This window comes from Macrotis lagotis, chromosome 2 (genome assembly GCF_037893015.1).
Source record: "Macrotis lagotis isolate mMagLag1 chromosome 2, bilby.v1.9.chrom.fasta, whole genome shotgun sequence".
In the NCBI taxonomy this organism is placed as follows: domain Eukaryota; kingdom Metazoa; phylum Chordata; class Mammalia; order Peramelemorphia; family Peramelidae; genus Macrotis; species Macrotis lagotis.
This window is the reverse complement of record NC_133659.1, coordinates 226,796,394-226,811,234: the sequence shown is the minus strand read 5'-3', so window position 1 is coordinate 226,811,234 and position 14,841 is coordinate 226,796,394. Positions and strand designations below refer to the sequence as shown.

At 38.7% G+C, this 14,841-nt stretch overlaps 1 long non-coding RNA gene and 1 pseudogene across 1 annotated transcript in view; both read left to right on the top strand.

Annotated features, from left to right (window-relative positions):
- Positions 1–14,841, top strand: part of LOC141514311 (uncharacterized) — a 117,430-nt gene that overhangs the window by 22,028 nt on the left and 80,561 nt on the right. The gene's annotated exons all lie outside the window — the stretch shown is intronic.
- LOC141514305 (large ribosomal subunit protein eL14 pseudogene) lies at positions 11,241–14,815 on the top strand (annotated as a pseudogene).

Below are 14,841 nucleotides of genomic sequence, written 5' to 3'. Positions count from 1 at the left end.
GGAAACTCCCCCACTGCTGTGAGCCGTGGCTCCCCCTGGGCCTGCCTCCGGGAGGCTGAAGTTCTTTCACTCTGGCGGGCCACCCCTCTGGCGGGCCGCCCCTCTGACCCCAGGGAGCCGAGCCTTTCTGCTCTTTTCCAGGTTACCTTGAGTAGGAACACTGCCTCATTGGGTTCCTCTGTGGGGTCTGTCTCTCGAAAATTTAAAGTCCTTAGTTTCAAAGATTTATGAGATAGCTCCTAGGACACCCTCCACTCTTGTCACCATCTTGGCTCCACCCCTGCATTCCTCTTTTATATGAGATGATTTACCCTGTTCTATCTCTCTCTTTCCCGTTTTCCTCTTTCTCACATTTCAATTTTATATTTTTTAGATATCATCCCATAAATTGAACTCTTTGTATACTCCTAATTGCCCTAATATTGAAAACATTCTTAGGAATTACAAGTATACTTTTTTTCTGTGTCAGAATGCAAACAATTTAATCTTATTAAATTTCTTATGCTTTATCTTTCCCATTTACCTTTTTATGTTTCTTTAATCTTATATTTGAAAGTCAAATTTTCTATTCAGCTCTGGTCTTTTCATCAAGAATGTTTGAAAAATATTGATTTCATTGAACATCTTTTGATTCAATGAATTCAATTGTTCAATTCAATTAAACATTCTTTGAACATTCCCCCTGAATGTTACTCAGTTTTGTTGAGTAGGTGATTTTTTAGCCCCTTTTACTTCCAGAATATCATATTTCAAGCCCTCTGAAACTTTGATGTAGAAGCTGTTAAATCTGGGGGGGGGGACCAAGATGGTGGCAAGAGAACAGCCTTTCCCAGAGACACTCTCCAAGATATTTCAAAAACCTTAAAATTATGACACTAAATTTTAGAGAAGAACCCACAGAAAGATCCAGTGAGGCAGTTCTCTAGCCTGTGGTCACCTGAAAAATCATGGGAAGATTCTTCCACATGGATGGAGGGGGTGGCAATGTGTAGGAGCAAGGAGCTCCAGCCTTCTGGGAACAGCCTGTGGGGACACCTGGGTCCTTGGGGGCCCTGGCTCCTGGCAGCATAAGCAGTTTCCTGACCTGCCAATTCAGTGAGTACCAAACCCAACTTGGAAAATCAGTGGGGGAAACCTATGCCAGAGTGAGCATCGAGATAAGCCAGCATGGCCCTCAGCACAGCTGTGGCTCTCAGTGCATCCCAGATCCCAGGAAACAGAAGCAAGTCTACAGAACTTCCCAGCAGGAGCCTCCTGGCAGCTGCTTCCAGAGCACTCAGCCTGTGGAAGGTAAGGGAGTGTGTGTGGGGGGAGACTATTGTGGTCTCTCCTTTGTCCCTGGGACAGGATTATGGAGCTTTGTCCATATTCAGACCCTGGTCACAATCTGGGGCCCCATACTTTCACAGAGCAGGGACTCTCTTCACAGCCTCAGGGCAGAGGGGTGTTCTTATGATTATCCATAGACCAGAGCACAGGCAGGAGAGCAATCAGAGGCTCCCATAAGACCTTGAAGGAACTGAGGTTCTTGTGAGAGTGTCCCAATAATACTCAAAAGCTCAGGAAGCACTCCAAAACTGGGGCACAGGCTGGGGAAATGAGTAAACAGGGAAAAAAGAGAACCTGACCATAGACAATTACTTTGTTCCCATGGAGGATCAAAATATACTCTCAGAGGATGAAAGAGCCCAAGCTTGTGCATGTAAAGACTTGAAGAACTATAGAAGTTGGACTCAGACTATGACAGAGCTCAAAAAAAGATTTTGAAAATCAAGTAAGGGAGGTAGAGGAAAAATTGGGAAGAGAAATGGGAGAGCTGCAGGAAAAACATGAAAACCAAATTAGCAGCTTAGACAAGGAGATCCAAAAAAATGCTGAAGAAAACAGCATGTTAAAAACCAGTTTATGTCAAATGGATAAAACAATCCAAAAAGTTAATGAGGAGAAGAATGCCTTAAAAAGCAGAATTGGCCAGATGGAAAAAGAGATAAGGAAGCTCTCTGAGGAAAACAAATCCTTCAAAGTAGATTGGAGCTAAAGGAAGTCAATGACTTTGTGAGGAACCAAGACACAATAATTCAACACCAAAAGAATGAAAAACTAGAAGAAAATATGAAATATCTCATTGAAAACAGATCCAGAAGAGACAATTTAAAAATTATTTGGCTACCTGAAAGTCATGATCAAGAAAAGAGCCATGACTTCATTTTTAAAGAATTTCTATAGGAAAATTGTCCTGATGTCCTAGAAGTAGAGGGCAAAATAGAAATGGAGAGAATCCACTGATCTTCTCCTGAGATTAAAAAATAATCCACAGGAATATTATAGTCAAGTTCCAGAACTCCCAAATCAAAGAGAAAATACTACAAGCAGCCAGAAGGAAACAATTAAAATACTTTGGAACTACAGTCAGGATCACACAGGACTTAGCAGCATCCACATTAATGGCTTGTAGTTGGAATATAATATTCTGGAAGGCAAAAGAGTTTGGAATGCAACTGAGAATCAACTATGCAGCAAAACTCAACATCCTTTTCCAGAGGAAAAGATAGATTTTCAATGAAATGGGAATTTCAGATTTTCCTGTTGAAACGATCAGAGCTGAACAGAAAGTTTGATCTTCAAGTACAGGACTCAGGTGAAACATAGAGAGGGTGGATGAGAAGGGTAAGTTATGAGGGACTTAATGATGATGAGCTGCATGTATTCCTACATGGACAGAGATACTGATAATACTTATATGAACCTTCTCATTTATTAGAGCAGTTAGAAGGAGCATATGTAGACAAGGTATAGGAGATAGCTGAATTTGAAGGTATAATATTTGTAAAAATGGAGTCAATGGGTGAAAGGGAAATGTACTAGGAGAAAGAGAAAAGAGAGAGAGAGAGAATAGGCTTAGATATTTCATGTAAAAGAGTCAAGAAATAACTTTTGCAATGGTATGGAAGTTGGGGAAGGTGAGGGGGAATGAGAGAGCCTTTATTCTCATGGGAAATGACTCAGAGAGGAAACAGCATACATACTCAATAGAGTATAGAAATCTAGAAGAAAAAGGAGAGAAAGGGGACAGGGGAGGGGAGGGGAGATGTAGGCAATAAAGGAGACGGTAGATCCTGGGAGAGAATAGTCAGATATAACACATTTTCTTTTTTTACTTTTTTGCAAGGTCTTGGGATTGGGTGGCCTTTCTGGGACCAAGGGACTGGGTGATTGCTGGGTCTCTGGGGTGGGATGTAGGCTTGGGGCTTCCTCGCCCCAGGGCTGATGCTCTGTCCACTGCACCACTCACCTGACCCACAGCACATTTTTGAAGAAGGACAGAGTGAAAAGAGAGAGAAAATATAATAAATGATAGTGGGGATGAATGGATGGAGGGAATTACAATCAGCACCAGCAACTGTGGAAAAATATAGAAGTAACTTCTCTGATGGACATGATAAAGAATGCAATCCACCCCAGAGACAGAGCTGATGGTATCAGAACAGACTAAAGCACATTTTTTCTCTTTCTTTCACTTTATTTTGCATATATGTTTGTGGAGGGAGGGGGATTATGTTTATTCTTACAAGAATATTTTAGTAACGTGTAATAAATAAAAAATAAAAACAAAACAAAAGAAGCTGCATTATGCTATCCCTACTGTGGCTCCATGATGTTTCAGCTACTTACAATGTTTTCTTCTTGATTTGGGAATTCTGAAATTTGACTTTAATATTCCTGGAAGTATTTATTTTGGGGCCTCTTTCAGGAGGTGATCAGTGTAGTCTTTCACTTTCTATTTTGGCCTCTGATTCTAGGATATCAGAGTTTTTTCCCTTGATAATTCTGTTTTTTTTTTTAAGTTTTTGCAAGGCAAATGGGGTTAAGTGGCTTGCCCAAGGCCACACAGCTAGGTAATTATTAAGTGTCTGAGACTGGATTTGAACCCAGGCACTCCTGACTCCAGGGCTGATGCTTTATCCACTATGCCACCTAGTCGCCCTGATAATTCTGTTTTTTAAAGTATTATTTTCTTCAGTATTTTTGTACCTCTTTGTTGATTCTTTTTTATGATTTTCTTGCATCACTTTAATTTCTTTCCTCAATTTTTCCTTGAAGTCTCTTATTTGATTTTAAAAATCCTTTTTGAGGTCTTCCAGGAGTTCTTTTTGGACATTTGCAATAAACATTTTTCTTAGAGTCTTTGGATGTAGTAGTCTTGACTTTGTTGTCTTTTTCTGAATTTGTGTTTTGATCTTTCCTGAAACAGTAATAACTTTATATGGTCAGAATTTTTTTTACTTGTTTTTCAATTTTATTTCTTGCCTTTCAACTATGTTGAAGTTGGGCTTTGCTCCTGGGGGAGAAGGAAACATTGTCCTAAGCTTCAGGATTTTTTGCATCTGTTTTTAGAGATAGTTCTGGGTCTGTAAATTTTCAGGTTTTCTTGGATGACATGACCAAAGAAGAAGTGTGTTTACTATTCTCCTGGTCTGTGCTCCTAGTCTGTGAGTGACCACAAATACTCTATTCTGCATTAAACAGTGAACCAACTCCCCTGTAGTTGCAAGATCTGGGGTGCTAGTTCTCTTCCTTGTTCTGGACCTGAGACCCAAGACTGTGGCTTTAATCCATGGATGGGCAATGCAATAGACTCCTGCACTCAGTGCCAGTGAAGTGACACCTGTGATCTTTTTCTGATGAGTTTTCTAATCATCTGTGGGCTGAAAGTCTGAGGTTGCTGATTCAATTGCTCTCAAGACCTGCTTTTGCTTTCTTGAAGCTTTTCTTGTGGAACTCAAGTTAACTTGGACTGAAAAATTGCTTCATCCTGTTCTTTTATGGGTTCCATTGCTCTAGAATTTGTTTTGTGATGTTATTTTAATGATGTTTGGAGGGGAATTTGGGAAGCTTGATTCCCTGCCTTTACTCTGCATCTTCAAAAATCCCTCTACTAACACAAATCATCTGCTCATTTATAAGATAATTCTAGAGAGTTTAAGTGATTTTATGAGGTAATTTAGTATATTTTAGGATCAGAACTTGAAACTAGGCTTTCTTGACTCCATTTGGGATCAAGTATCCATTATGCCAACCTGCCTCTTAGGATTATTAGTCAATTCAAATTAGTATTTATGAAATACTTATTTATTTTTAAGATGGTCCCTCACTACTACCTCATATCTATCAGATTGGCCAATATGACTAAAAATGAACATGACCAATGTTGGAGGGGGTATGGGAAAACTGGGACACTAACGCATTGTTGGTGAAGTTGTGAAATGATCTAATCATTCTGGAGAGAATTTTGGAATTACATTCAAAGGGCAATAAAACTGCAGACCCTTTGATCCAGCAGTACTAGTACTAGTACTACTACTACTACTACTACTACTACTATTACTACTACTACTACTACTACTGGGTCTGTATCCTGAAGAGATCATGAAAAAGGGTAAAAACTCACATGTATAAAAATATTAAAAGCATCTCTTTTGTAGTGGCAAAAAATTGGGAATTGAGGAGATGCCCATCAATTGGAAAATGACTGAACAAGTTGTGATATATGAATGTAATGGAACACTATTGTTCTATAAGAAATCATGAGTGATGGGACTTCAGAAAAGCTTGGAAAGACTTACCTGAACTAATGTTGAGTGAAATGAGCAGAACCAGATGAACATTATACACATTAACAACAATATGGAGTGATGATCAACTATTGATGGACTTGATCATTTCTGCAGTATAATAATTAAAGACAATATTGAAAGACTTGTGATGGAAAATATCATATATAAAGATAACTACAACATAAGGCAATGGTGATGTTATATAAATAGATTTAAATGGTGAAAGAAGTCAGTTTCTACTGGGGTAGATCATGGTCATCTTTTTTTTTTTTTTAAGGTTTTTTGGCAAGGCAGTGGGGTTAAGTGGCTTGCCCAAGGCCACACAGCTAGGTAATTATTAAGTGTCTAAGACCAGATTTTAACCCAGGTACTTCTGACTCCAGGGCTGGTCCTTTTATCTACTGTGCCACCTAGCCGCCCCAATCATGGTCATCTTGATGTGGAAATTGGAATTTAATTTGGGCTTTGAAGAATATGAAGGGTAAGAATTTCAGAAAAAAAGTAATGGCACAAGTAAAGGAAATCACTTGGGAAGGTCTAAGGAGTGTTTAAAGAACAACTATTAGGATCATAGATTTAATGCTATAAGGGATTTTAGATGTCATGTCATCCAGTCATCTCAATTTACAGATAGAGAAATTGAGGGCCAGAGAAAGGAAGTGTTTTGCTCAAGATCACACAGGTAATATGGAAAAATGTGAACTGTTGTTTTCTCCATGTAAATTCTATTCCTGAGGAATAGGAACATGGTACATACTTAGGGGTAGAGGTTTATTCAATTTTGCTGGAGCATTTAGCTCTTGGGGCAGAGTTCAGTAAGCCTGGAAAGGAAGGTTGTCACCAAGTTGTGAAGAGACTTAAATGCCACTTAGTTTAACATGTCTGAACTTGAACGAAAGAATGATATGAGCATATCTTATGATTAGAAAGTTTATTCTTAGAGTTGTGTAAAGGATGGTTCAGCGAGTTAAAGGCAGTATATTGCAAGTCTTGGTAGGTGATAATGAGGGTCATATACTAGGGTGATATAGAGCACCAAACCTGGAATCAAGAAGACTCCTCTTCCTGAGTTCAAATCCAGACTCAAATACTATCTGTGTGACCTTGAACAAGTCACTTAACTTTGCCCCAGTTTTCTCATCTGTAAAATGAACTGGAGCACTCCAGTACCTTTGCCAAGAAAACTTCAAAAAAGATCACAAAAGGATGGAAACAAATGAAATGCCTCAGTAATAACAAACAAATACATTTGTTATCATTTGGTTCTCATAACAATTCAGGGAAGTAGGTGGTATTCTCAACTAATCACTTAATTAGCATTTATTGAGTGCTTACTATGTGCTAGAGACTATGTAAGCGTTGGGGAAACAAAGAAAGGAAAAAGACAGTCCTTGCTCTTAAGGAGTCCATATATGAGGAAACTAAGAGATTGAGACACGTTCAGCATCAAACATCTTCTAAGCATCTGAGGCACCCAGCTATACATTTACATTTATGTACAGAAAAATATGTATTCATAAGTAATTATACTAATAATTAAGACTTTCACCCTTTGTTAGGATCATTGTCTATTGGAAATATATTCCAGGGGATTGGAAACAAAATTGAAGAGAGAATATCAGGAAGTGGTACTCTTCCAATAGGTTTAGAAAATATACCAGACCAAGCATTGTGGGAAATTTGGGACACTACTACATTGTTGATGGAGCTGTGAACTCATCCAACCTTCCTGGAGAGCAATTTGGAACTACACCCAAAGGACAACAAATATGTGCATACCCTTTGATCCAGCAATACCACTACTGGGTCTATACCCTGAAGAGAGGATGAAAAGGGGTAAAAACATCACTTGTACAAAAATATTCATAGCAGCCCTGTTTGTGGTAGCAAAGAACTGGAAATCAAGTAAATGTCCTTCAGTTGGGGAATGACTTAACAAACTGTGGTATATGTATGTCATGGAACACTATTGTTCTATTATTAGAAAGTAGGAGGGAAGGGAATTCAGGGAAGCCTGGAGGGATTTGCATGAACTGATGCTGAATGAAATGAGCAGAACCAGAAAAACACTGTACACCCTAACAGCAACATGGTGCAACAATCAGGGACAATTTAGGACTGTCTGCAATGAAGAATACCATCTGTATCCAAAGAAAGAACTGTGGAGTTTGGACAAAGACCAAGGACTATTAACTTTAATTTAGGAAAAAAAACTGGTTTCTTATTGTCTGATCTTGCTATCTCTTATTACTTTGTTTCTTCCTTAAGGATATGATTTATCTCTCATCACATTCAATTTGGATTAATGTATACCCTGGAAACAATGTAAAGACTGGCAAACTGCCTTCTGTGGGACGGTGCGGGGAAGGAAGTATGATTAGGGGGAAAATTGTAAAACTCAAAATAAATAAAATCTTTACAAAAAAAGAAAATAAAATATACCAGACCAAATTCTGATGGGGAAATCCAATAAAAAGTCATAGTAAGTTATTTTCCCAGTCCAGATCAGCATAGGGAGATTGGCAAAGAAGTCTGTGGATATGGGAATAGATCTGACTGGAAGTTTGGCTGTGAAATGCCTGGGGAAAGGCTGTTCAGGAGCAGATCCCAGAACATTATTAGAGCATTTGTGATAGAAGACTGACTCACAGATTCAGAGTAGACTGTGGATACTTGTACTCTGGAGTACTCTGGGTAGGGGTGGAAGAAGGAAGAACAAACCTCAGATCCCAGGAGCAGAGTAAGATCTCAATTTCAGTTTCTAGCATAGTGTGAAGTTTTCAGAGGAATAAAGAGGATGAGAATCTCAGACCAAAGGGAATCTGTGGTGGAACTTCCCAGCTGGTTAATAGTGGATGAATCCAAAAGTTGTGTACTATTGCTCAGACCTAAGCCTTGGTCAGAAACTTGCAGAGCTTAGAGCAGGATAGCACCAATCAGATTTTTTTCTCCCAGATCAGATCACTTAAACTGTAAAGGTTCCCCAGCCCCAGATATACTCTGGGACACTTAATATTACAAGAAAGCAACAGGGCCAGCCCAGACTGTCCCCCTAGAGGGCAGAGCCAAGATGGTGGCATGAAGGCAGCATTTCCCAGAAACTCCTTCCCCCCAAAGCTCCAAAAGCCCTCAAATTATGACTGTAGCCAAAATTTAGAAGGGCAGAACCCACAGAAAGACTAAGTGATGTATTTTCCCAGTCCAAGATAACTTAGAAGTTCCACAGGAAAGGGTGTTTCACCAGGACCTGGAGTTTGAAAAAAGCCCTGGCTGCAGTGCATCCCAGCCCAGCCACAGCATAAAGGGGTAGTGAAGAACTCTGCTACACCAGAATGAATATGGAGTGAGGAGCATCAGCCACAGAACCTGCAGCTGAGAATTGGGGGAAACCAACCTGTACCTCCGGAGCACAGCCCACAGATGGTAAGGGGGTCAGGGGAGACTGCAGAAATCTCTCTGCTCTCCCTGGTGTAGGACTCTGCTGTTTGTCCATACTCAGATCCAGGTTGCAGTTTTAATTTTCGTATTAAGATAACAGAGATCCTCCTCACAGCTCCAGGGCAGAGGAAAGTGCTTGTGGTTATCTACATATCAATGCACAGGCAGGAAAGTATAAGACCTTGGAGGAATAAAGGTCCTAGTGGGGTGTCCCCAAAAAACTCCCAAAGCCTTGGAGGTGCCACAAATTAATTTTGGGCTGCGGAAATGAGTAAACAAAGAAAAAGAAGAATCTGACCATAGAAAATTACTTTGGTCCCATGGAAGATCAAAACACATACTCAGGTGACAAAAAAAATCAAAGCTTCCGTATCTAAAACCTCCAAGAGAAATAGAAAATGGGCTCAGACTACAGATGAGCTCAAAAAAGACTTTGAAAAGCATTTAAAGGAGGTGGAGGAAAAATTGGGAGGAGAAATGAGAGCAATGCAGAAAAATCATGAAAACCAAATCAGCAGCTTGGTGAAAGAAATACAAAAAAAATTGAAGAAAATAATATGTTAAAAACCAGTTTAGGCCAAATGGAAAAATTCAAAACAAAAGGCAAACGAGGAGAAGAATACCTTAAAAAGCAGAATTGGCCAGCTGGAAAAGGAGATGAAAAAGCTCTCTGAAGAAAATAACTCCTTCAAATGCAGAATGGAACTAAAGGAAGCTGATGATTTTGCAAGAAATCAGGAAGAAATAAAACTCTTCCAAAAAAGCCAAAAATAAGAAGACAATGTGAAATATCTCATTGGAAAAAACAACTGACCTCAAAAACAAATCCAGAAGAAATATTGGGCTACCTGAAAGTCATGACCAATAAAAGAGCCTAGACTTCCTTTTTCAAGAAATAATACAGCAAAATTGCCCTGAGATCCTAGAAGCAGAATTCACTAGTCACCTCCTGAAAGAGATCCCAAAAGAAAAACTTCCAGGAATATTATAACCAAATTCCAAAACTCCCAAGTCAAAGAGAAAATACTAAAAGTTTCCAGAAACAGACAATTCAACTGCTGAGGCTCCATAGTCAGGATAACACAGGATCTGGCAGCATCTACATTAAGGGCTCATAGGGATTGGAATATGATATTCTGGAAGGCAAAAGATCTTGGTTTACAACTGAGAATCAACTACCTAGCAAAACTGAGCATCTTCTTTTAGGGGAAAATATGGACTTTCAATGAAACAGGATACTTTCAAACTTTCCTATTGAAATAACCACAGCTGAGTAGAAAGTTTGATCTTCAAGTACAGTATTCTGGTGAGCCATAGAGGGGATGGACGAGAAGGACTAAGAGGAACTTAATGATATTGAATTTTTGCATGGGAAGAAGATATTAATAACTCATATGAACTTTCTCATTTATAAGAGCTGTTAGAAGGAGTATATATAGACAGGGCAGGAGCAGCATAAGGTATAATATAGTAAAAACCAATGGGTGATAAGGGGAAGTACTGGGAGGAAGAGAAAGGAGAGGAAGAAGGAGCTAAGATATTTCACACAAGAGTCAAGAAAAAGCTTTTTCAATGGAGTGGAACAGGGGAAGGCAAAATTGCCTTCATTCTCATCAGAAATGGCTCAGAGAAGAAATAACATACACACTTAATAGGGCATAAAAAAATCTATCTTACCCTAGAGAGAAAAAAGAGAAGAAAGGGATGGGATAAGGGGGAATGGGGGGAGGGAAGGTGGGAATAGGTGATAGAACAGACTTTCCCTCTAGAAATGCCCAAAGTCCAGCCCTAACATCAAGCCCAGATGTAGACTGGAAGAATAAGTAAACAAAAAAATCAGTCCCCCCATGAAAAAAGCTACTATGATTACATAAATGCTAGACATAAATCTAGAAGAAGTAAATGACTCTAAAATATCTATAAGCAAAGAAGTACCCATTTGGGACAAAGATTCAACAAAATTCCTAGAAAAGATGAAGCAAGAGCTTGTAAGAGTTAAAAAAATTTTTTTAAAATGATATAACACTCCAGTTTTTCACAGGTTTCAGATACTTTGTTATGAAGAGAAGGTATAATACAATCAGAAGTTCTATTTAAGTTTTCTTTGTCATTTAGATTCTGGAATTTATTGAGAGAAGTTGATACAATGTACAGTGTCTTCTCTTAAAGATTATATCTGCCTTCTCGCTCGGCACTGCCAGCATGGTATTCAAGTGCTTCGTGGAGCTCGGCTGCGTGGTCTACGTGTCCTTCGGGCCCCACGTGGGCAATCTGGTGGCCATTGTGGACGTGATTGACCAGAACTGGGCTTTGGTGGACGGTCCATGCGGTGGCATGAGGAGGCAGGCCATGCCGTTTAAGTGTATGCAGTTTACAGACTTCGTCCTCAAGTTCCCACACAGTGCTAGGCAGAAGTACGTCCGTGCTGCTTGGGAGAAAGAAAAGATCAATAAAAAATGGAAAGCCACAAGATGGGCCAAGAAGATTGAAGCCAGAGAACGGAAAGCCAAGATATCAGATTTTGACTGTTACAAAGTCATGAAGGCCAAGGAAATGAGAAACCGAATTATCAAACATGAGGTGAAGAAGCTTCAGAAGGCTGCTACCCAGAAGGGCTCTCCCAAGAAGGGAGCTGCCCAGAAGGCACTTGCCTCCAAGGTTTCAGCCAAGAAGATCCCAGCAAAGAAGACAGAGGGTCAGAAGGCAGCTCCAGGCCAGAAGGGGCAGAAGGGCCCTAAAGCACCTGGCCAGAAGGCCCCGGACAAGAAGGGAACCGCACAAAAGGCACCTGCTCAGAAAGCTGCTGCTGCTGCTCCAAAGGCTAAAAAGTAAGACTACCAGAAATCTAATAAAGGTTTTGCTACACACACACACACACACACACACACACACACACAAAGATTATATCTATGGAGTTGGGGGGGGGAAACAACATTTAATTTGCTGGATTGTCATAGTTTGGATTGATTCAAATGTTTACAAATCTCTCTCCAGTTTGACATTCGATTTTTTGCCAAGGAAAAGAACATTGATTGCTGGTCAGAGAAACTGAATTTTTCACTAAAATATGACATTCATTTACTGAAAAATTTATTGCACAGCTTTGACTGTGTACTATGTGGTAGCAGGTATGTGGATGCATATATACTAGTGTACCTGCATGGTTTAGATGCATTTCCTTCTTTGCATTTTTAAATTAGTATGGCTTCATTGTGTGAGACTGATAAGGTTATCCATTTTTAGCATATGAAATACCAAGCCTAGTTTTCCTATATTTAAAAGTATGTCAACTTAATGTTAACTTTCAGAGCATCATATGGCATTTAACTTCAGTTGTCATATTACATTATTAAATAAGCATTTGTGCATTCTGTGTTTAGGTGGCAGAAAAATTATATGTGTGTTGGAGGAAAAAATTATATAATTAACAAGAACTATGGAAGAAACAATTGGAAAGAGAATTAACAACTTGGAAAAGAGGCACAAAACCTTGACCAAGCAATAAATGCTCATAAAACTAGAATGGATCAAATAGATGTCAGTGATTCCATAAGACAACCAGGTGTGTGTGTGCATGTGTGTGTGTGTGGTCCATCTGTCTTTGTGATAAAGAGAAACAGAGAGAGAGAGAGATGACTTCCAAGCATTCCTGATGAAAGCATTACATAGATATTTTTGGCTGCAAACACAGGAATCAAGAGAAACATAAAAAGATAAACATGAGCAACATGAGAGATTAAACAAGGATAAATTAAATTCTAATATGAAAGATGATACATAGCTCCCTCTGAATTGTGTCTGGAGTCATAGAGAAGCCAATTAGACAAGTCCTGGGAATGATTTCATCATCTTAATGATCTTGAGTAAAGAATGAAAAGAGAGAAAAAGAGATATGGGAGGTGAGAAGGGAAATGAAGAATAGGAAAAATTATCTCTTGCAATCAAGGAGCACAAATAGACATTTATGCAAATGAAGAGAAGTCAGGGTGAGTGGCTGAACTTGAACCCCATTCTCATCTGAACTGGTTAAAGGAGGGAAGAATATAGACACATACAGAGTTTGGTGCAAAAGTACATTTCACTCTACAGGGGACTTAGAAGGAAGACAAGCTAAGGGAGAAACTGATCAAGCAAAACAACTGATGTATAAATATATTTATAGTTCTTTTTTTAAGGAGGGGAACCTGAGAGGGTGCCCATCAGTTGGAGAATGGATAAACAGTTATGACATGTAAATGCGATGGAATATTATAATTCTAAAAGAAATGATGAAGAGGATGTTTTCTGAAAAAACCTGGAAAGACTAATATAAACTGATGTAGAGTGAAGTAAACAAAACCAAGAGAATGAATTATACAGTGAAAACATCATAATAAAGACAAACAACTTTGAAAGAATCACAGACTCTGAGTAACATAATTACCATCCATCATTCCAGAGTAATAATGATGAAACATGCTATGTACCTCCTGAAAGAGAGGTGAAGGGGTCAGAGTGCAGATTGAGATATATTTTTTAATATTGCCAATGTAGAAATTTGTTTTGCTTGACTATACATGTTTGTAATATGTTTTGTTCTCAATTAGTGTATGAAAAGGAGAAAAAGAGAATTTTTGTTAATTAAAAAAATTAACTTTTTTTAAAGAATAAAAATGTTTATTTCTGCTTCTCTATAGAGATCTGACTTAGCATTTTATATGCATAATTCTAGGGGGAAAGCCAATAAGCATCTCCAAAGGTCTCAGATTTTTCATTTGAAAGAACAACCCAAAACCATCCTCCTGATCTAGGAAAGCCAGAGAAGGCTTATAAGCTTATTACTCAGCCACTATCCTGTACACTCATATATTTTTAATTGCTTTTTTGCTTTTATCTCTGAAAGTAGCTGACAAAGTAGATTTCCCAACTCCCCAATTATAACTTCATAAATATGTGTCCAAGTGGGCCCAACTATCTCCATATCACCTGGGATAATAAAGAAGTTGTTACATATTGTGTCATATTAACTTAACATATTAACATTACAGTCTTCTAATCTCTCCTCTCCCCCCCCCCCCCACTCATTCACTGCACTTAAAACATCCTAAATCATATATTTGGAAGTAATACCTTTCTTCATCTCAGAATCTACACAAATGCCTCCTACCCTCACCCCAAAATGAGAAAACATCTTTAATACATGTCAGAGATAGGACCTTTTCCTGTACAAAAAAATGGAAAGTCAGAAAATCATCTTTGAAGCTGCTATGCCATCACCCCAATCTGTATATAAATTTGGAAGGACAAAGTATTTCACTTACTTCTTCAGTTGGCTTAAGAAATTTCTTTTGAAATATAGTTTTGTGCATGGCCTTCTTCCTTTTTCCCTTTTCTTGTGTGGAAGCTGGGTTGCTGCATATTTGCTCTTTTGGAAAAGTCTTTGCTGCCAAATGATGAAATCCACACAGAAACCAATCAATTATAACTGATGGTCCTAATTCACCTCAGCCTCTCCTATTTCTACACACAGTCCTAAAGCAGGTCTCTATTTATCCTTGGTTTATTGTTGGGTTGTTGCTGCTGATGTGATAGCAGAATTTTTTCTTCAGCATTTAAGTTTATTTCCAAGGTTTAACACCCTCCTCACATCTCTTAATGAGCCTACCTCTGAAACCCCCTTCCCCATTTTGTAGAGAAAAACCCTTATTGATCTAAGAAAGGAGTCCCATATTCCTAAATTACAGAGTAGAACCAAAATTAGAAACAATTATTAAACAGCTTTGCAAACAAGAGAAACTTTAAAAAAAAA